Genomic DNA, 21,742 nt, shown 5'->3' with positions numbered 1-21,742 from the left:
CTCAAAATTAAAAGGGCAAGCACTTATTGATTTCGGTGAACTATGCAAAGCAAAGGCCGAATAGGAAAAACAATTGGCCATTCAAAAGAAGAATAAAGTACTACAGAAGGTAAAGACGCTACTAACAGAAATGCTACGTTCAGCAATAGTGTCAACCGATGCAGCCATCCACATTCAACTGGATGAACTCCTTACTCAAATAGAAACATTTGGAGTTGATGCATCTGAGTACTTGAGCAAGCTAAAAGATAAAGAGCTTACTGCAAAGATGATAGAAGAGGTACAAAAAGCTCTCGCTATAGGAAAAGTAAAGCTTGTCAAATTCATTACTGAGTTGTCCCCTCAACTCAAGCATATTCTTTATTTATTTCAGAAAATTTATACATTTTCCTTATTCATTAAAGATATTAAGAATAAAACTGATGCAATTGAGAAAGAGATCACTGATCTCTCAACTAAGTTGACCACCAAACCTAATTCAGTTTAGAATTTTTATACCAAGCTTCAACAGCTCATGGCTCAACAGTTAGAACTCAGAAATGAAGAGCATAAGATCAGGGTGGATATAATGACCCTCCAGACATTATTCCTTCCTCGTCTCTCATTAGTTCAAGAGAAGATTAACCGAGCTACACGCCTATCAACTACACAAGAGGGAAGCACTCTTGATGGCCTAATATCACTATTGGCTGATATTCACGCGCAAAATTATTTAATGGAAAGTGTAAAGGATGCACTCTCAGTCGCACTTACTGATGCCCAAAACAAGTATAAATCTATTTTTGATCAGTTACTGCCCCCAGATGGAAATTAAGTTTTTGATGTTTGTCAAAAAGGGGAAGTAATACTACATAGGGGAGTAATACCAGACAAAGGGGGAGTAATACTATATTTGGAGAGTGGCATAGTTTTGGTAATACATTTTTGAGCATTGTATACAAGGGGAGTATACCGAGCATGCAAAATCCAAGTTATATATAGAATAATGATAAGGGGAGTATATCTGCATATACTATTTCATTGACTATTGTATATATTGTCAAGTGTAGTCATTTTGCAAAGTATATAGATTTTTGAGTTATGACTTTGAAAGTAGTTTTTGTCAAACATCTCAACTAATGTCAAAAGGGGAGATTGTTACTACTTATCAAGTTGCCATTAGTTTTTGTATTCAAAGTCATACTATATATTCTAGTCAGTTAGCACTACTGAATCATGCAGTCGGTATAAATAGAGAAGTCGGTATGCACAGTCTAGTCGATTACAGAAGAAAGCAGTCACAGAACGCAGTATTCATCGAGTTGTCTACCGAGTATCTTTTTATGGCTACCGAGCAGTAAAGTTAACACACCGAGTTGATATTCATCGAGTGAAACGTGTTACCAGATACATTGAACCTGGACATGCATATGAAAATGTGTTACAAGATCAAGGCACATCTAACCGTTATTACATTGGAAATTGCACTAGAAGATTGTGTATGATTATGAGGTCAATCCAACCAATGAAATATTTTGTTTAGTTATTCATTTGAGGAATCCTGTTTGTAAGATCGAAGCAATGAATTAGATCACCGTTTTAAGAGATCTATTTATACAGCATGAATTAAGAACAAGGTGTGTACATATATGTATGAAGGAAGACTGTTACAAAGACATAGAGGTCACCAAGAAGATTTTTCAAAGAACAGTCAAAGAACAGAGTAAACAAAAGAGTTTACCGAGTTACTATATGGGTTACCAAGGTATGCTATAAGCAAGGTAATCTTATTCTGAGCACATAGAATCTGCTATAACATTTCAGATATAAAGTTGCAGATGTTTGTAATGATTTTGTTGTAATATTGTGAAAGAGAAACCTTTCACAGGGTAAAAGACTCTAACCAAGTCTATAAATTGTAAAGCCTCTAACCAGGTGCAGTATTCAGAACAAATGTTGTAAAATCCTTTAGCAAGGTAGATCTAACAGATCTTGTTACTAATAACATGGTAAGCTATCAGAAATAGCTAAATGTAGCTCTAACCAAGCATCTTTCTTTTTGCAGTAGTGAAGTTGTGGGTGCCATCCCCACCATAGTTTTTCTCTCTAACCAAGAGTTTCTGCATAACCAAAATATATGAGTTATGGAGTGAATCATGTATGATTGTTATCTGTTTGTTTAAGCTTTATTTTATGTTACTGCACTATTTTGTTTATGCATAACAGTAAGGTTATTATTAAAGAGAAGTTTTGGAGTACTGGTTCACCCCTCCCCTCTCAGTACATTAGCTTTCCATATTGGCCCTAACATTTCTTGCCTATGCAGCTTATAAAAACTATAAGGTTTATGAAATGGATGTTAAATGTGCATTTTTGAATGGTGAACTTGTGGAATAAGTTTACATTGAGAAACCTAATGGAGTTTCACTGACAAATGATAAAGAAATGGTTTGCAGATTGAAGAAAGCTTCAAGGTTCGATAAATATCTTTTGAAGCTTGGTTTTACTAAAGGCAATGTTGATAGTAATTTATATTATAAGATCATTGATAATGATATTTTGATTTTTGAAGTATTTGGTGATGATATCATTTTTGGGGGAGAAGATAAGTTGTGCATGGAATTTGCGAACAACATGAAGAATGAAATTGAAATGTCCTTGATTGGTGAGATGAAATTTTTCTTAGGTTTGCATATTACTCAAACTGATAAAGGAATTTTTATCTGTTGAAGGATATCAGGGTAAATTATAGTGAACCAATGGTTATCTACTATGGTAACTCTGTAGCTATTGACATGTCTAAAACTACAGTATTTCACTCTAATACTAAGCATATTTCAATAAAGTATAACTTTTGGAAGGACAAGGTAGAAGCAAAGGAAGTCAAATTGGTTTATGTGAACACTAAAGAATGTATTGCAGATATATTCATTAAACCACTATCTAAGGAATCATGTGAGTATTTGAGAGACAGGTTAGGATTTTTTCCCCTCTCATAGAGACTCGATTGATGAAGTTTGTCATCAGTCTGACATGGATTATCGGAGACATTATTCATTATGGCACTAATGAGTGGTGCTACTACTCAGGGGAAGTAGTCAGCTTTCCAGAAAAATAGGTTTACATTAATTATTGCTTTGATATTTTTGTCAGATTTCTAGCATTGATGTCAAAGAGGGAGTGATAGTGATGTGAAAAATCATTCATAACCTTACAAAGATATCATTTACAGGGGGAGAGCTATTTAGGAAATTGTTGGTTGTCTTCCACAGGGGGAGACTTGTTTGGCACTTCTTGGTACTTAGATGTTTTTCACATCTAGTGTTGCCATCAATGCCAAAGGAGGAGATTGTTGGCATTATGTATGAATTGATTATCTGTTGCATTGATGTTTTGTCATTAATGTCAACACTAGCTATTATGGTCGGTTATCAATAGAAGATCTAGTGTTATTGGCAGAAGAGACTATCTATTGGACACTTCCGGCATGTTTGGATCAATGAAGTATGTTTGATTTAATGTGTTATATGCTACATGAGCATGTTTTGGTCATTTGGTATTGTCTTGGTAATCGGATTCTATCATACACTCTAGTAAACCCTTACCGGAACTGGTTTAAGACTTTACCGACAACGCTTTCATTGAGGAATCGTGATAGGATGCATAATTGGTGTTGGTGTAGCTTCTTCATGGATTTCAGGATACTGGAGATGTTATTTGATCCTACTTCAATTGCTTAAAGACATTTCTTTCATGTGGTGGGCCCGTAATAGGTCTAGTACCTATCTAGGTTATGGACCAGTATCATACTAACGTGTACTCTACATGTTACCGGGATGCTTCGAGAGGATTTATAGATTTGTTATTGTTTTTTTGGTCTTAAGACGACATGGCATATCATTGTAATATGGAATTATGTAATGATCTTATTGTAATATCTTTTAGGTGGCTGACCTAATTGGTTTAGGCCTTAGGGTTTGTATAAATAAGAGGTAGAAACTCTTTGTAGAGGATCATAGTTATTGGAAAGGTCATGGTCAAGGACTGTAATGTGTGAATATTATAATATCATTCAGGCAGAGGATTTGGTCGATCATTGGTGATTGAATTAGTTTCAAAAGAGGATTTAGTCCTCCAGAATTGAGCTTAACTAGGACTATAATTAGGCATGGTAGATGTTATTTTTGGAAGTTCACTCTGTTGGATTGTTGTCCATTTATCTTGAGATGGTTGTAGCCTCTTTGTAGTCAGTGAGACTCTTTTGTAATGAGCAGTATGCTCTAGGCAGTGTGCTTTCCTACAAGTGTAGGCCCCTCATCGTAACACATACTTTCTGCAAAAGTATCATCTAACTGTGGGTAGGCTTCCCACCGTGGTTTTTCCCTTTCTAGGTTTTCCACATACAAATCATGGTGTTATGTGGTATAGTTTCTTTGCATTGATTATCTAGTTAATTTCTAAGTTGTATTGTTTACCGGTATTTATTCCTATAGGCATCTATATGTGCTTTCTGGTACTTGATTTGTTTTAAGGTTGTATTGTGGATTAAAAGTTATAATCTGTTAACAAGTGATTTACCCCCCCCCCCTCTCTCAGATGTTCACCGGTTATCCTAACACACTTAAGAGGGTGTGTTTGTATAATTAAGGTGTTGTACCTAGTGATAACCTCACTTAGGTCCTAATTACACTTTATCACTTAAGTTTACTTAGTGATCACTTTACACTTTGGGAGAATCTCCACTTTAGGTGGTTATATTATATTATTGTCTTATCCACCTCAAGTTGTTCTTCCACCTTTAGTACCCTTATCACACTATCACTTTTCCACCTTATATGGGTAATAAGGTTGTGCATTGTGTATTATGATGACACTTGTCAACATCAAGTGTTTATTCACCTTGGCTATATATGCAAGGTTAATCATGTACATTTTCATTTTCATTAGAAATATTATTATCTTGCATTGTGATACAATTTTCTTCCCATTCTCTTGTGAAATTTATTTTGGTCTTTAATTTGATCCCAAGGGTGTTGTAGAGTAACCTAAAACTCTAACAATTATACCTACTCTTTTTCTTGATTGGAATATTTGTCCTCATTGTTTGTACATCTATCAAATTCTACTTTATAAGCACAGGGTTTGTACATTAGTAAAAGTCTAATTCTCATCAATGCACTGTGTACATTGATTAGTCAAATATCTTCTACTTTATTCACATTATTTCATGAAGGTTTGGGTTTTGTCTTGTAGCATAGGCTCTCCAGTGCATCAATGGTTATGATATACATAATTTAGGAGATAAATATAAGTAAAAATTTATCATCATAGGAAGTGAATATACGCGATTTGTTTATTGAGGAACAAAAAAAATACAAAGAGGTGATAGATTTGGGATATAATAAATTAAAAAATAATGACACATCAATGATCACTCACGCCATCCAACTCAAGTTGGGTTCAACCTTGTAGGTAGAAAAAAGTTATAGTGAATCCATCTAAACAACTATAAAAAAAAGTGGCATGTCATGTGAACCATCAAAATATCTATACCCTTTTTTATAGGCACATCAATTTCTAGAGTATCCAAAAACATAACCAAAATAATAGGAAACATTGGGAAAAATTTGTGGATTTTAATGGGCTTTCTCATTCTATTACATATTTTTCATTTTTAGCCAAACAATTTTAATAATATAGGAAAAGTGGTGAGAATATACCTAGGTGGATTTAGGTAGTAGCATCTCAACACTAGTGATGGTTAGATTTTAAAACCTAGATGCAATTCAACAACATGTTTTATATTGCTATGATAGCATCAAGATTTTTTTAATCCTTTAGCATTTGTTTATTATTTTTTAATACTTTAAAATCCATGGTAGAATCAAGGTTGAAGAGATTATTGGTAGAGCTAATGCCTTTTTCTACAATCCCAAACAACAACAAGGAACTTTAGGTATTAGAAGATGATACATATATATTAGAACTTAATACTAATTTAGGGTATTTTAGGCACAAATTATAGACATGAATTGGATATTAATAAAGTAATCATGAATTTGAAAAATTAATAACATGCAGAAAGGCACAATAGCATTGAAATGGATCTTTTATATAGATGAATCTATGAAACAATTATGATACATAAAATTTTGGAGATGAATATAAGGTAAGAGTTATCTTCATAAGAAGGGCATATACATAAAAATGAAGGGTGTGATTGTCAAGGAACAAAAACACTACAAAGAGGTGGTAGATGAGAAATATAATAAATTGAAAATTTTATGACACAATGATGATCACTCATGCAATGCCATTCAAGCTAGCTTAACCTTTTAGACAAGAAATTTTTCTAGTGAATGCATATAAAGAAGTATCAAAAAAAGTGAAATGTCATGTGAAGTATCAAAATGTCTATAACCTTTTTTATGCTTACTTATTATAGTTGTTATATACCCTAGGGATTTCATTGCTATATTTAGCACCATAAATTCATTTGAACTAATTCATAACTTCAAAGAGGGTAATGATGATTTTCAAGATTTATTGCATTTAAAATAAATTTCACATATGTAAAACTTTTTAGAGCCTAGATACATTTTAAGTGGGTTTCAATAGAAAGATCCATTTATAAAGATGGAATAATAAGTGTGTTTAGATAAAAATGATATTTCATTGCTAAAATAATATCACTACTCTCTCATGGCAAGTGATCATGATGAAAGGAATGACTACTGCAAGTAAGGATCTCTAAAGGAATAAGACTTTATTTTAGTAACTTATGAAGTAGGAGAGAGATGAAGCATGATAATAAAAACCTCTATAAAAATGGACTCAATATCCAAAGCATAGATTTGCATGAATGAATTGAGGAGACATATATCATGTGAAATTAATAAAAGGAATATATCAAAATCTAGAAAATAACATGAAGATCAATTATAGAATGAAACTTTAAAGGGGTCACAACCCAATATAAAATGAGATAAAAAAGAGTGAAATCTAGGTTTCACAATGGAACCCTAATCGCTAAAAATGAAATGTAAGAACACTAAAGATCAACATTTTTGGTAAATTTGGAAGTATTAGAACAATATTTGTGTATTGTCATAAATTGTAACCGGTACAATTCACACCTCATATTTGTGCTCCTATTTTAACGTGCCCTATCTCTACTCCCCCTATGCCCATTTTGGCCCTTTCTACTCTGAACTTGATGTCAATTATGTACATGGTTGAGTGGACCCCATTGCAGGACTATGTCTCATCTATTTAACTGGTGAACTCACAATACTGGTTCGCACTTTTTGGCCAACTTTGACACTTAGATGAACATTTTGAAAAAAACCTTCACTTTCTAACACCTATAACTTTTAAATCGTTAAGAATTTGGAGATGATGTAACCTAGTGATTTGTAACATCTTGTTTGTAGATTCAAAACATTTTTTTTTCAAAATTTTTTGAATAAATTTGTATTGATTTTTCCATCTCCCTTGAAAAGTAGTTTTTTTTAACAGCAAACAACAAGTTTTAAGAGTGATGTGCATTCGAAAATGAATAACTTTTTTCTTTAAATGATAAAAACGCAATTATTTTAAATTTTGGTTTGTAACATCAATACCCAGTGCATGCAGTTGGTTTGATAGTGACATGTTGAATATTTTTCATTTTACTAAGTTTTGAAGTCTGACTAATTATAATTTAGACATAGGTGTACATTTGAACACATAACTTGTTCTATCTATATCAAAATTCAATTATTATTTTTGTTACAAAAAATATATCAATAGCTAGTGCATAGATAAATTTTTCAGATTTTTTTTGAATTAGTTTGTTATTTTTCCCAATGCATTGAACAAAGAAGTTCATGTTCAGTGAAAACCTATATTTGGTAAAAATTTAAAAACAAGATTATATTAAACTCACAATGTAATTAAATTATAGCCATTGGAAAGATTTTTTTGAGGAATACCATCCTACATTTTGGGTTTTCAAGATTCTCTCATTAGAGCCTTGAATCAAAGGTTTGAAGGAAAAATTTTCTTAGAAGTCTGAGGAGATTGGGGGAGAGATGCCTAGAATGGGGGTTTGTTCGAACACCCCTCCAAGTGAAATGGGTTCGATCGAACCCCACCCAGTTCGTTTGAACCCATGTTTGTACGAACATGGATGACACAAACAACCACATAACGAACGTGTTTATTCAAACCTCCCTATCTCTAATGACTGAAATTTGTATGAACCTTGACTGACATAAAAATATATTTTTTTAGAATTAACAATCTCATATAAATAGAGATGTTTTATTTTATTGTTTCAAACAAAAATTATAAAAGTAATTCACATTTTTTAGTGAAAGAAGACATTTGGAGGTCATTTTAAGGGCAACAATTTTCAAGGTATTGGTGAAAGAAGACATTTGAAGGTCATTTTGAGAGCAACAATTTTAACAAATTTGAAGGTTTTTAAGGTCATTTTAAGGACATGGGGAACAAGAGGACAAGGAAAAATAAAACTTCAAGGAAGTATCCAGTCGACACGGGACAAAGATATCGAGAACTATGGATGCAAAGATATTTTGCATATATGAATCTTTACTTAATTTCTATTTAATTATACATGTATTACGTACCTAAAATTGTGATAATTGATTTGTTAGATATTTTTTTATGTAATAATTTTATCTTAATTATTTCTAAATTATGTTATTTTAATTTGAAATTAGTCTATCATGCTCTACTTAAATCTTTGTATAGCTCCTCTCTCTCTCTATTTAAGTCTTTTTGAATCTCTCTCTCTCTCTCTCTCTCTCTCTCTCTCTCTCTCTCTCTCTCTCTCTCTCTCTCTCTCTCTCTCTCCTTAAACTTATCTATAAATTTAGGATGTACATTCTCTTTCTCCCTCTCTCTCTCCTTAAAACTCTTCTCTCTCTCTACCCCTGTCTATGTTATCTATAAATAGCACCTTAATGTAGTTAATTTTTGTGAGCTCTTTATCTCTCTATTTCTCCAAGTTCTCTTTTTAGGACCTCTTTCTAGAAATTTTAGTCCATCTAAAATAATTTTATTTTAATTTAGTACCTCTATCTTTGAGACTAAGACAATGAGATGAGATAGGAAAGAATTCAAATGGACAACCAGAGTGAATAAGAGTTTTAAATTATTGAAGAAGAAGGTCACAGAGCAGCTTGTGTTAGCTTTACTAGATTTCAACAAAGTATTTGAAGTAGATTGTGATGCAAGTGGGAATGTGATGCAGAGGGTTTGGGATGTTATATTACTTTATTGGTTTTTACTCAAAAAGGGTCTCCACTTGGTATCACCCAATGGATCAATGTCTTTAACCTTCTCAAGGTTTCTAGAGCTTTCCCTAGATTGTTCCCAAGGATCTCTTCTCTTAGGACAACTCACAACTGACAAGGAGTCTCCTACTACAAAGGTTCCAACCCTTCAACCAAGGACATCTAACAACCCCAAACCCCAAGCAACAAGATCTTTACTCAAAAGGTGGAATCTAACCTATGTGAGTATTTACACATGTTTTATATGATAGTTGAATTAATCTTTACCCATTAGATGGGTTTTTACTAGCCCTTTGTATATTTTCCCCTTTTAGATCTAGGACATAGGGCTACAAGCAATTAGCCCTCCATTTGGACTTTTCTTTATTTGTCTCACAGCCTACCTGAAAAACCCTCTAAATAAATTTGATATTCGAATACCCTTTTGGGCATTATACAAGATTCAAAACTTATGCATCTGGGTTTTGAGTACAGATGGTCAAGCCTTACTAACCCTATTTAGCCTCTTCTACCTGGTATTGGGGTTTCAGCTCTCAAAAGCTTCACCAATCGCAAAGGAATGAAAGGATAAAAATTTCAAAGGGTCTTCACTTGTCCAAGGGTCCTTCTCATGTCAATTTTGACCCTCCTTCAGTCTACTATTCAAGGTTTCCACCCTCTTTTCTTACTACATAGGCTTGCCACATGAGTGATGTCATGCCTAGGGTATCATCTTAGGAAAGACAAATATCACTTCCTATCTCCAAAAGAACAAGGCACATCTATTATACATGTCAAATTAACATCCTCCTAGATTTCAGATTGATCCCGTAGATAGATGTTGATTTGTGTCACTATTTGCATCTAAACCCTGGTTTTGAGGGTTTTGTCAGGCTAGTGGGATAGAAAAATCAGTTCCTTCAAAACCCAAAGGCTTCAAGAACTCAGATCAACTCCAAATGGACGATGAACCTCTGCAACAACTTTCCAAATGTTTTAATTCATGCCCACCATTCATGGGGTATTATACAAGAACAAAAAACTCAAGAAAAATGCAGGAAATCACAATAACCGTTTGCTTTGAAGACAAGAAATTCACGCGGTATCATCTATAACTAGTAGGAATCATTCCTATATGATTATATCACACCAAGGAACTCGTCCAACTACCTCCAATGCATACAATAAACCAACTAACCATTTGGATAACCATATTTCTAAATCTTGCAACAAAAGTTGTTGAAGACAACAATGCAACTTTGCAACTTTTGACAACTTTCTACAATTTTGTCTTGCCTTGACACCAAAGGTCAAGAATGAACATACCACACATTGTAGACCCCTAAAAATAAAAAATACATATAAAATACCCATAGAAGGCCTTTGACCATGTTGACACACCTTGGAGCCTCAGGGCTTATTACACTGTCTAGACCTAATCAATAGGCCTTGAAACACACACATTGCACATTCTATTCCTAACACAACCATGAATTAAAATGATGTAGACACATGTCAAAATAAAGTAGACACATGTCCTAGTGCCCCATGCCTCCAAGATCTCTGACTTGAAGTATCCCCCTGGGATGTAGGCCATACACAACCTCAAATGGAATTCTCCCTGTGCTCCTATTGACTGAATCATTGTATGGATATTAAACTTGTCCAATCACTAAATCCCAACTTTGTCCATGCTTCTTGGTAAGGCATCTAGGGAGATTTCCAATGGATCTATTAACCACCTTAGTTTGTCCATTAGTTTGAGGGTGGTATGCTGATGAAAATGACAAATTGGTACCCAATTTCTTCCAGAGAGTCCTCCAAAATTGACCAACAAACTTGGAGTCTCTACCAGTGACAATATTGAGAGGTAATCCATGTATCCTTACAACTTCTTTGAAAATAGACCTGCAATATGAGATGCATGATTTGTGCATTTCCCTGGAAGAAAATGACCAATCTTGTTGAACCTATCAACAATTACAAAGACACTATCCAACCCCCTAGGAGTTTTGGGCAATCCAAGTACAAAATCAATATTAAGACTTTCCCAAGGCCTAGTAGGAATCGGTAAAGGCTAATACAAATCAGCATTGGTTGAAACACCTTTTTCCCTCTGACAAATAGGATAATGCTCCAAAAATATTCTTACCTCTACCTCCATCTTGGGCCAAAAATAAAACATTGATACCTGCTCTAAGGTTTTGTCCAAACCAAAATGACCTCCAAGACTGCCATTGTGTTTCTCTGTAATGATATTCTCCCTCATAGAACATTGAGGATTGCATTATTGATTTCCCTTGAAGAGAAATCCATCCTACAACATAAAATCAGAAAACTCAACATGAAAAGAGTCTGCAAACTTAGTACATTCATCATATCCATCCTTGAAATCGTGATCCTCCTTGTAGATGGCCTTGAGAGAATCAACACCAACACTTTGAAATTGAATTTCTTGAACACTGAGGGTTCTCCTGCTCAAAGAATCTATAACCTTATTAGTCACACTCTTCTTGTGCTTGATAGTAAAGTTGTAAGGTTGGAGTTGTTCAACCCACTTGATGTTCCTTTAGTTTAGCTTCTCTTGCCCATTAAGAATACTCAATGCATGGTTATTAGTAAAAACAATAAACTCCTTTGGAAGAAGGTAATGGTGCCACTTTTTGAGTGCTTGCATCATGGCATAAAGCTCAAAATCACAGGTTGAATACCTTTGTTTGGCCTGATTCAACTTCTCTGAGAAGAATGCCACTGGATGTCCTTCTTGACTAAGAACTGCACTTATTGCTTTCTTGCTTGCATCACATTCAACTATAAAAAGTTGATCAAAACTAGGGAGTCTCAAGGTGGTAATTTCTACTACCTTCCTCTTCAAAATATCAAAGTTTTGAGCTTCTTTCTCTATCCATTCAAACCTCCATTTGATTCCTCCTTTTATAGTGTTAAGGATGGGAGCACAAATATGACTAAAGCCCTTGATGAAATTCCTATAAAAAGTAGCCAATCCATGAAAGATCCTAACATCACCTAATGTACTAAGTGTAGGCCAATTTACAATAGCATCAACCTCAGAAAGATCCATTTTCAAACATCCATTGGAAACTACAAAGCCTAGATACACCAAATCAATTTTCATAAATTCACACTTCTCTAGATTGATTACCAATTTTTCCTCATGAAGCTTCCTCAAAACCTGATCCAAATGCATCAAATTCTCTTCTTTGGACCTTCTAAACACCTATATGTCATCAAGATAAATAATAACAAATTTTGCAATAAATTCTTCCAATACCTCATTCATGAGGTGCTTAAAGGTACTAGGTGCATTTGTAAGGCCAAATGGCATCACCATCCACTCATATAAGCCCTCATTGGTTTTAAAAGTTGTCTTCCACTCATCACCAGGTCTGATTCTGATCTAATGATAACCTGAACTCAAATCAATCTTTGAAAAGTAGCATGACCCTCCAAGATAGTCCACTAGGTCTTGAATCCTAGGCATAGGAACACGGTACCTAATTGTGATCTTGTTGATGGCTCTAGAATTAGTGCACATCCTCCATGTTCCATCCCTTTTTGGTGCCAACATAGTGGGTACAACACATGGGCTCAAACTCTTCCTAATCAACCCCTTATCCAAAAGGTCTTGCACTTGTCTTGCTATCTGCTCATTCTGACTAAGAGTCATCTTGTAGGTAGCTTTATTAGGCAAGGTCACTCCAAGTATTAGATCAATTTGATGACTAATTTCTCTGATGGGAGGCAAGTTATCAGGCATGTCTTTGGCCACAACTCCCTTATATATTTTCAACATGGCTTGCACTTCCCTAGGAATCTCTCCCTTCTCACCATTTCCTTGCTTGGACTCATCTTTTGGGTGTAAAACTAAAGCATAGCCTTGGGTCTCTTCTTGTTTGAGGACTTCCAAAAAATCCTTTCCACTAAGAAACATGACATGAGGACTAAAAATATTCTCTTCCCCTTGATCTGGTAAAGGATCCATCTTAAATTGTCTACCATTCTTGGTAATGACATACACATTTTTCTCAACATCATGTTGTACTTTGACATCATACTGCCAAGGGTGACCTAACAATAGGTGACAAGTATCCATAGGAAGGATATGACACAATATCCTATCCTTATAGTCCCCCATTTCAAAATCTACCCAAGTTTGTTCATCTACTACTAAATGTTGCCCCTTGTTAAGCTAGGATACTCTATAAGAACTCACATGTGGTAACCTTTTCAATTTTATGTTCTCTACCATTTCTAAAGCAACAATATTCTCTGTGGATCCAAAATCAACAATCAGTTTGCAAACCTTGCAATGGGACTTACAAGTAGTTTTAAAGAGTGACTTTATTTATGGGGGCTCTTTGCATTGGGGTACCTTCAACAACATTCTTCTTAGCATAAGGCTTTCTCCATACAAGGTAGGACCTATAATTCCCATGGGTGAATTGACCCTTTTCCCATCATATTCTTGCACAAGTTGAGTCCTTTCTATTCCATGTGAGCTAGAATCTTTCTCTGGGCATCTACTCATAGTGTGACCCACTTGGTTGCAATTGTAACATTTACTAGTGAAAACACCAATTCTTCTACCTTGGTTTCCTTTCCTACCCCTACCAAGAGGTCTTCTTCCTCCTCTAAAGCCTCCATTATTATTATTGAAATCTCCATTGGACTCTTGCTAGTTAGAATCACCATTTTTAAAAGGAGTATTCCTTCGTCCAAAGCCACATCTACCTCTAAAATTTCTGCCACCTCTTCCTCTATTATTTTGTTCTCCTCTCCTCTTTATCTTATCTTCCACCCTCAATGCCAATTGGAAGAATTTGTGCATAGTGTCTGGAGCCATGATGTTGATCTCATCTTGGATATTTTGGCTTAACCCATTCAAGTACCTAGCCACCTTCTCTACCTCTTCTTCATGCTTCTTGGACCTAAGACGTAGCTTGTGAAATTCTTCGATATATGCATTCACATAAAACTCCCTCTGTCTAAGGTTCTGCAACTTCTTATACATCTCAACCTCATAGGCTATTGGTAGGAATTGGTCTTTGATTTTGTTCTTCATCCTCTCCCAAGAGGATATCTTCTTCTTCCCTATGTTCACCCTTGCTTCCTGTAGCATTGTCCATCACAATAAGGCAAACCCCTTGAGTCTAGACTTTGCTAAACTCACTCTTTTCTCCTCTGGGACCTCTTTGTACTCAAAGTGGTTATTGAGTGCTTCTATCCATTCAGACGCCCCTTCTCCATTTAGGCTACCAATATAGATAGGTAGAATTTCCACATTATCCCTATTTACTGATTTCAGGGCATCCAAGAACATCTTTTGATCAGGTGCTATATTCTAAGGGATGGCCTCCTACTCCTCATTCTCCTCTTCTGATTCATCATCACAAGTTTTGTCCTTTCCCTTGGACTATCTGGTCTCTTTGAGTTTCTCTTCAAGCAACTCCTCTACCATCTTCTTGATTCCCTATGGATTCATTTCCTTAGGAGGCATTGTACTAGCCTCTACTACAAATTCTAACTCTTACATACACTATTCCACCCTAGGTATAGCTCTGATACCAATATGATGCAGAGGATTTGAGATGTTATATCACTTTCTTGGTTTTTAGTCAAAAAGGGTCTCCACTTGGTATCAACCAATGGACCAATGTCTTTAAACTTCTCAAGTTATCTAGAGCTTGCCCTAGATCCTTCCCAAGGATCTCTTCACTCAGGAAAACTCACAACTTACAAGGAGTCTCGTACTCCAAAGATTCCAACCCTTCAACCAAGGACACCTAACAACCCCAAGCAAAAGGATCTTTACTCAAAAGGTTTAATCTAACCTATGTGAGTGTTTACACATGTGTTATATGAAATTTGCACTGATCTTGACCCCTTAGATGGTTGTTTACTAGCCCTTTATATCTTTTCCCCTTTTGGAGCTAGGAAATAGGGCTACAAGTAATTAGCCCTCCATTTGGAATTTTCTTTATTTTCCTCACAACCTACCTGAACAATCCTTTGAATAATTTGATATTTGAGTACCCTTTTGGGTATTCTATAAGATTCCAAACTTCTACATCTAGGTTTTGAGTAGGGATGATCAAACCCTACTGACCCTATTTAGCCTCTTCTACTTGGTATTGGGGTTTAAGCTCTCAAAATATTCACCAATCACAAATGAAAGAAAGGATAACACTTGCAAAGGGTTTTCACTTCTCCAAGGGTCCTTCTCATGCCAATTTTGACCATCCTTCAATCAGTTGTTCAACATTTCCACCATCTTTTCCTACTGCACAGGCTTGCCACATGAGCAATGCAAAGCCTACGGTATCATCTTAGGAAAGATAAATGAAACTTCATGTCTCTAAAACCACCAGAAAAATATAGTATACCTGTCAAAATAACATCCTCCCAAGTTTTAGATTGATCCCATAGAGAGATGTTGATTTATGTCACTGTTTGTATCCAAACCCTGGTTTTGAGGATTTTGTCAGGCTAGTGGGATAGAAAATTTAGTTCTTTCCAAACCCGAAGACTTAAAGACCTTGGATTAACTCAAAATGGATGGTGAACCTCTGTTACAAATTTCTAAATGCTTTAATTCATGCTCACCATTCACAGGGGATTATGCAAGAACAGAAAACTCAAGAAAAATGCAGGAAATCACAATAACTATTTTCTTTTAAGACAAGAAATTCATGCAATATCATCTCTAACCTTTAGGAATCATTCCTATAGGCTTATATCATGCCAATTAACTCCTCCAACTACCTCAAATGCATACAATCAACCAACTAACCATTTGGATAACCATATTTCAAAATCTTGCAAGAAAAGTTGCTTAAGGCAACAATGCAACTTTGCAACTTTTGACAACTTTCTACACTTCGATCTTGCCTTCACACCAAAGGCAAAGAATGAACATACCACACATTGTAGACCCCTAAACATAAATAATACATATAAAATTCCCATAGAATCCTTTGACCAAGTTGACACACCTTGGAGCCTCAAGGCTTATTACATTGTCTAGACCTAATCAATAGGCCTTGAAACACACACATTGCACATTCTATTCCTAACATAACCATGCATTAAAATGATTTAGACACATGTAAAAATGAAGTAGACACATTTCCTAGTGCCCCTACACTAGAATGCAATTAGAGTTGATTAAGTCAAGAAGGGAGAGCAGTAGCTTATTTCAGTGAGAAGTTGAATGATGCAAGAAGGAGATATTCAGTGTATGATCAAGAATTTTTTGCTTTTATCGATAGAGCTTTGTTGAAGATCTTTTGATGCACATGATAAGTGGTGTTGGTGCGGCTTCTAAATGGCTTTCAAGATGCTCTTGGTTATCTTGTCTGTGTTCCATTTTATCGGTGGTGTTGGATTTGGTTTATGGCGACCTATTTTGGGTCCAGTGTTATCTAGGTTTTGGACCAGTTTCTATAACATGTTGGAGGATGTTCTTGATGCCTTACCGGTGGTATTTAATAATTGGTTTACATTTTTTTCGGCCTAAGATAACTTGGTTGATCATTGGATTATGGGTTTATGTTATGAATTTATTATATTATCTTTTAGGTGCCAGACCTAATTGTTTAGGTCCTAGGTTGGTATAAATATGATGTAAGATCTCTTTGTAGATCATGGGTTGATAGAAAAAGGTTATAGGATGATCTATGTGCTAATAATGTTTTAATCATATGCATATAGTTTGGCCAATCATAGGTAATCAAATTGGGTTTGTAAGAGAGATTTAAGGCCACTGGTATTGAGCTTAACCAAAACTATACTTACGCATAGGAGATGCTATACTTGCAGTTCACTCTTCTTTCTAGATTGTAGTCCGATGTTTATGTAGTCAATGAGGCTCCTATTTGTGATGAGCAGTGCACTCTAGGATTTTGGCCTTCTTGCATGTATAGGCCCCTCATATAGTAATCACGTACTTGCTGCAGAAGTATTATCTGACTATGGGTAAGCTTCCCACCATGGTTTTTCCCTTTACCATGTTTTCCACATACAAATCTTGGTGTCATGTGCTATGGATGGATGCTAACTTCTATATGTTTTATGTTTATGTTTAAATGCTTTATCAATCATTCTAGTATTTGGTTTATGCATTTCGGTATTAAGTTTATGTGTTCCAGTAATATGGATTTAAATTCTTAAAGTTGTATAATCCGGTGACAACTGATTCACCCCCTCCCCCTCTCAGTTGTCCTTTGGCTATCTGAGTTGTCTAAAAAATGGTATTAGATCTTGGTCCTCTTTGTAGAAGCTTAACTGCTTGAGGAAGATCCTATGGCATCAGCAGTTCAAGTTCATCTGTTGCTATTTTCCGGAGAGAAATTCCTACGCTTGCTGGAAAAAATTATAGGGTATAGAAGATTCAGATGGAGACTCATCTGAGATGTCTTGAAAAGGAGATTTGGGAGATCACTGAGAATGGTGTTACATTATTTAATCTGACATCTGGTGATCCTCCTCCAGAAGGTCTGGATAAAGAGCTTGAGAATGATTGTAGAGCTAGAGAAGCCCTTTTGTGTGCACTTTGTGATCAACAAATTATGGGACTAACTGACAAATCAACTACAAAGGCTATATGGGACAAACTGGAGACACTAAATGAAGGTGACCCTACTATGAAAATTGCTAGACCTTATGGTTACAAGGTATTGTATAAACATTTGAAGATGGAAGAAGATGAAAGGATTACTACTTTTATAGAGAGAGTTAATGAGATTGTTTTGGGAATTCAATGTTGTGGTGGATCTCTGAGTGAAGATGAAATAGTTTCTAAAGTACTGACAGCTATTCCACTAGCTTATAATATGAAGGCTACTTCAATTAATGAGCTTAAAACCATGGAAAAACCCTCTGTTAATAGGGATACCTTGGTTGATTATCTGCTTTTGAGCTTGAGGAATTTGGACCTTCTTGAGCTATTAAATCTAAACCTTCTTTTTATGCATCTACATCATCTACTGGAAAGAGTGATGAGAAATATTTATATGTGAACGAACTAGAGGATATGAAGAAACAAGATGAAGAGTTTGAACAACTTGAAGCCTTATTTTCTAGAAGATTACCTAAAGGACCGACAATAAGTAAGTATGAAGGAAAATCACCTTTTAAATGCTTTGAATGTAATAAGATAGGTCATTTTGTATCTAGATGTCCTGAAAGGAATTCAAGATTTGAAGAAAGAGCTAGAAGATCTTTTAGGCCTAACCATGATTGCCAAAACAAGCATAAGTATAGGAAAAATAAAGAAAAATCATGCTACTATGCAGATGAGGAAGGTGTGATTGATTTTGATGATGAATCAACACAAGATTCAGCTAGTGGATTCAACAATAGAAAGGAATGGGTATTTTTGGTTATCAAGGAAGATGATCTAGTATCTTAAGACAAGGTCCTTGCTGCTATAATTGGAGACAAGCATGAATTGGTAATTGACAGTTGATGTTCACATCATATGACTGGAGATAAAATGAAGTTCTTATCTATGCAAGAATTTGACGATAGTCTAGTTAGATTTTGAGATTACAAAGCATGCATGATCAAGGGAAGAAGAACAATATCATTGGATGGTAAGCATAACACTGATAATGTTTATTATGTTGAAGGTTTAAGGAATAATATTTTTGAGTGTAGGACAATTGGTGGATAAGAGATTTTAGTTAAAGTTCAAGGATGGAAAATGAAAGATTATCAATAGATCTGGTTTGGAAATTGCAACCGGTACAGGGACTAAAGGTAATATCTTTAATTTGAACTCTGGTGAGAAGACATGTTTGATTGCACAAATTGATGAGAGTTGGCTATGGCATAAGAGGTTGTGCCATGTGAATTTTGATTGCATTGTGAAGATAAGTTCTACTAAGGCAGTTAGAGATATACCTAAGATTGTAAAGCCTTAAAATCTGGTATGTAAGGAATGTCAAATGGGAATGCAAGTCGGGATTTCTTTTAAGAGTATAAAAGAAAAATCTAATGATGTTCTGGATCTTATTCATACTGATTTGTGTGGTCCTGCTAGAATCAAAAGTTTTTGAGGTGATAGACATTTCATGCTAATCATTGATGATTATTCTAGAATGATGTGAGTTAGTTATCTATGGGAGAAGTCTGAAGCATTTGCAAAGTTTAAAATCCTTAAAGCTAAAGTTGAGACAGAGACAAGATTGAAGATTAAATTGTTAAGGTCAGGTCAGGGTGGAGCATTCACATCTGGTGAATTTAACAACTATTGTGAGAAGAACGAGATAAGGAGACAGTTGTTTGCACCTCAGACACCTCGACAGAATGGAGTTATGGAAAGAAAGAACAAATTTATCTTGGATGAAGATAGAACCATGATGATGGAAGATAATTTGCCTCATATCTGCTAAAGAGAAGCTACAAGAACAATGATATATGCATTCAACAGAGTTGATATCAAAGGAGATACTAGTATGACACCTTATGAGTTATGGTTTGGTCATACACTGACAATCAAGTATTTTAGAATCTCTGGTAGTAAATGCTATATCAAAAGAGATGATTCCATTTGAAAGTTTGATCCTAGATGGGATGATGGAATATATCTTGGTTATTCTAATGAAAGAAAAGCATATAGATGTTATAACAAAAGATTACAGAGAATTGTGGAGAGTACAAATGTTAAAGTGGGTGAGCAAAACATACGTCAAATTAGAACTTATGAGAGAGAAATGATAGTGGAAATGGTCTTAACTAAACCAGTAGCACCTATACTGGAATAAATTATTGAACTAGTTATGATAGCAGTATCAGAAAATTTAACAATAATAGAAGATCAGGATAGAGGAATAGAAAATTAGAAAACTCCTAGGTATGTAAGGTTGAATTATTTTCAAGATCAAATCAGTGGAGACAAAAGAAAAGAAGTGATGATAAGAAGAAGGTTGGTAGCTAATGAGGTATGTTTTATTTCTCAAGTTGAATCGACATCAGTAATTGAGGCTTGTAAAGATGGATATTGGATGAAAGGTATGGAAGAAGAATTACATCAGATAGAAAAGAATAACACATGCACTTTAGTTCCCTGACCTACAAATAAGAATGTTATTGGAAATAAATGGATTTTCAAGAATAAATTGAATGAGGATGGAAAAGTTGTGAGGAATAAAGCTAGATTGGTTTATAAAAGATAATCTCAGAAGGAAGGAATTGATTATGGTGAAACCTTTGCACCAGTAGCTAGGACTGAAGCTATGAGATTATTTCTTACTTATGCTACTCATAAGAATTACAAGGTTAATCAGATGGATGTTAAGTGTGCATTTCTGAATGGAGATCTTGAAGAGGAAGTTTATATTGAGCAACCTGATGGATTTTCACTTTCAGATTACAAAAATATGGTTTGCAGGTTAAGGAAAACCTTATATGAATTGAAACAAGCCCCTAGAGCTTGAGATGCAAGACTGGATAAATATCTTTTAAAGCTTGATTTCACTAAAGGTAATGGTGACAGTAATTTATATTACAAGATCATTGATGATGAAATATTGATTATTGAGGTCTTTGTTGATGATATCATTTTTGGAGGTGAAGATAAGTTGTATATGGAATTCCCTAACAATATGAAGAATTAATTTGAGATGTCTATGATTGGGGAGATGAGATTTTTCTTAGGTTTGTAGATTACTCAAACTGACAAAGGTATATTAATCTCTCAAACTAAGTATGCTAGAGATTTGTTAAAGAAATTTGGTATGGAAAATTGTAAACCGGTTAGTACTCATATGGTTACAAGTGATAAATTGACAAAGAAAGATGCATCTACATCAGTAAATTCTACTAGGTAAAAATATATGATTGGTGGTTTGTTATATCTGACTCAGAATAAACCAAATATAATGAATGCAGTTTGTATTGTATCAAGATATCAAAGTTATCTTAGAGAAAATCATGAGAGTGCGGTGAAAAAGATTCTCAGGTACTTGTAGGGAACAACTGAACATGGTTTGTGCTATCCTAAAAATGATTTTACATTATGTGCATATACAAATGCAGATTGGGCTGGAGATGTTGTTGACCAGAAGAGCACATTCAATGGAGCTTTCTTTCTTAAAAAGAAACTTGTTTCATGGGTTAGCAAGAAGCAGTCTTGCACTTCTTTATCTACCACTAAAGCTAAGCATGTTGTTGCTTCTACTAACTGTATACAAGTTCTATGGATGAAGCAAATGTTGAAGGATATAAAGGTGGATTGTAATAAACCAGTATTTATTCACTATGATAACTTTGTTTCTATTGATATATCAAAGAATCGAGTATTTAATTCTAAGACAAAGAACATATCTATCAAGTATAACTTTTTGAAGGAGAAGGTGGAAGAAAATGAAGTCAAACAGGTTTATGTGAACACTAAAGATCAGATTGTAGATATTTTCATTAAACATTTAACTAAAAATTCATTTGAGTACTTCAGAGAT

Source organism: Cryptomeria japonica, chromosome 9, assembly GCF_030272615.1.
Source record: "Cryptomeria japonica chromosome 9, Sugi_1.0, whole genome shotgun sequence".
NCBI lineage: Eukaryota > Viridiplantae > Streptophyta > Pinopsida > Cupressales > Cupressaceae > Cryptomeria > Cryptomeria japonica.
This window is presented reverse-complemented; position numbering follows the sequence as displayed.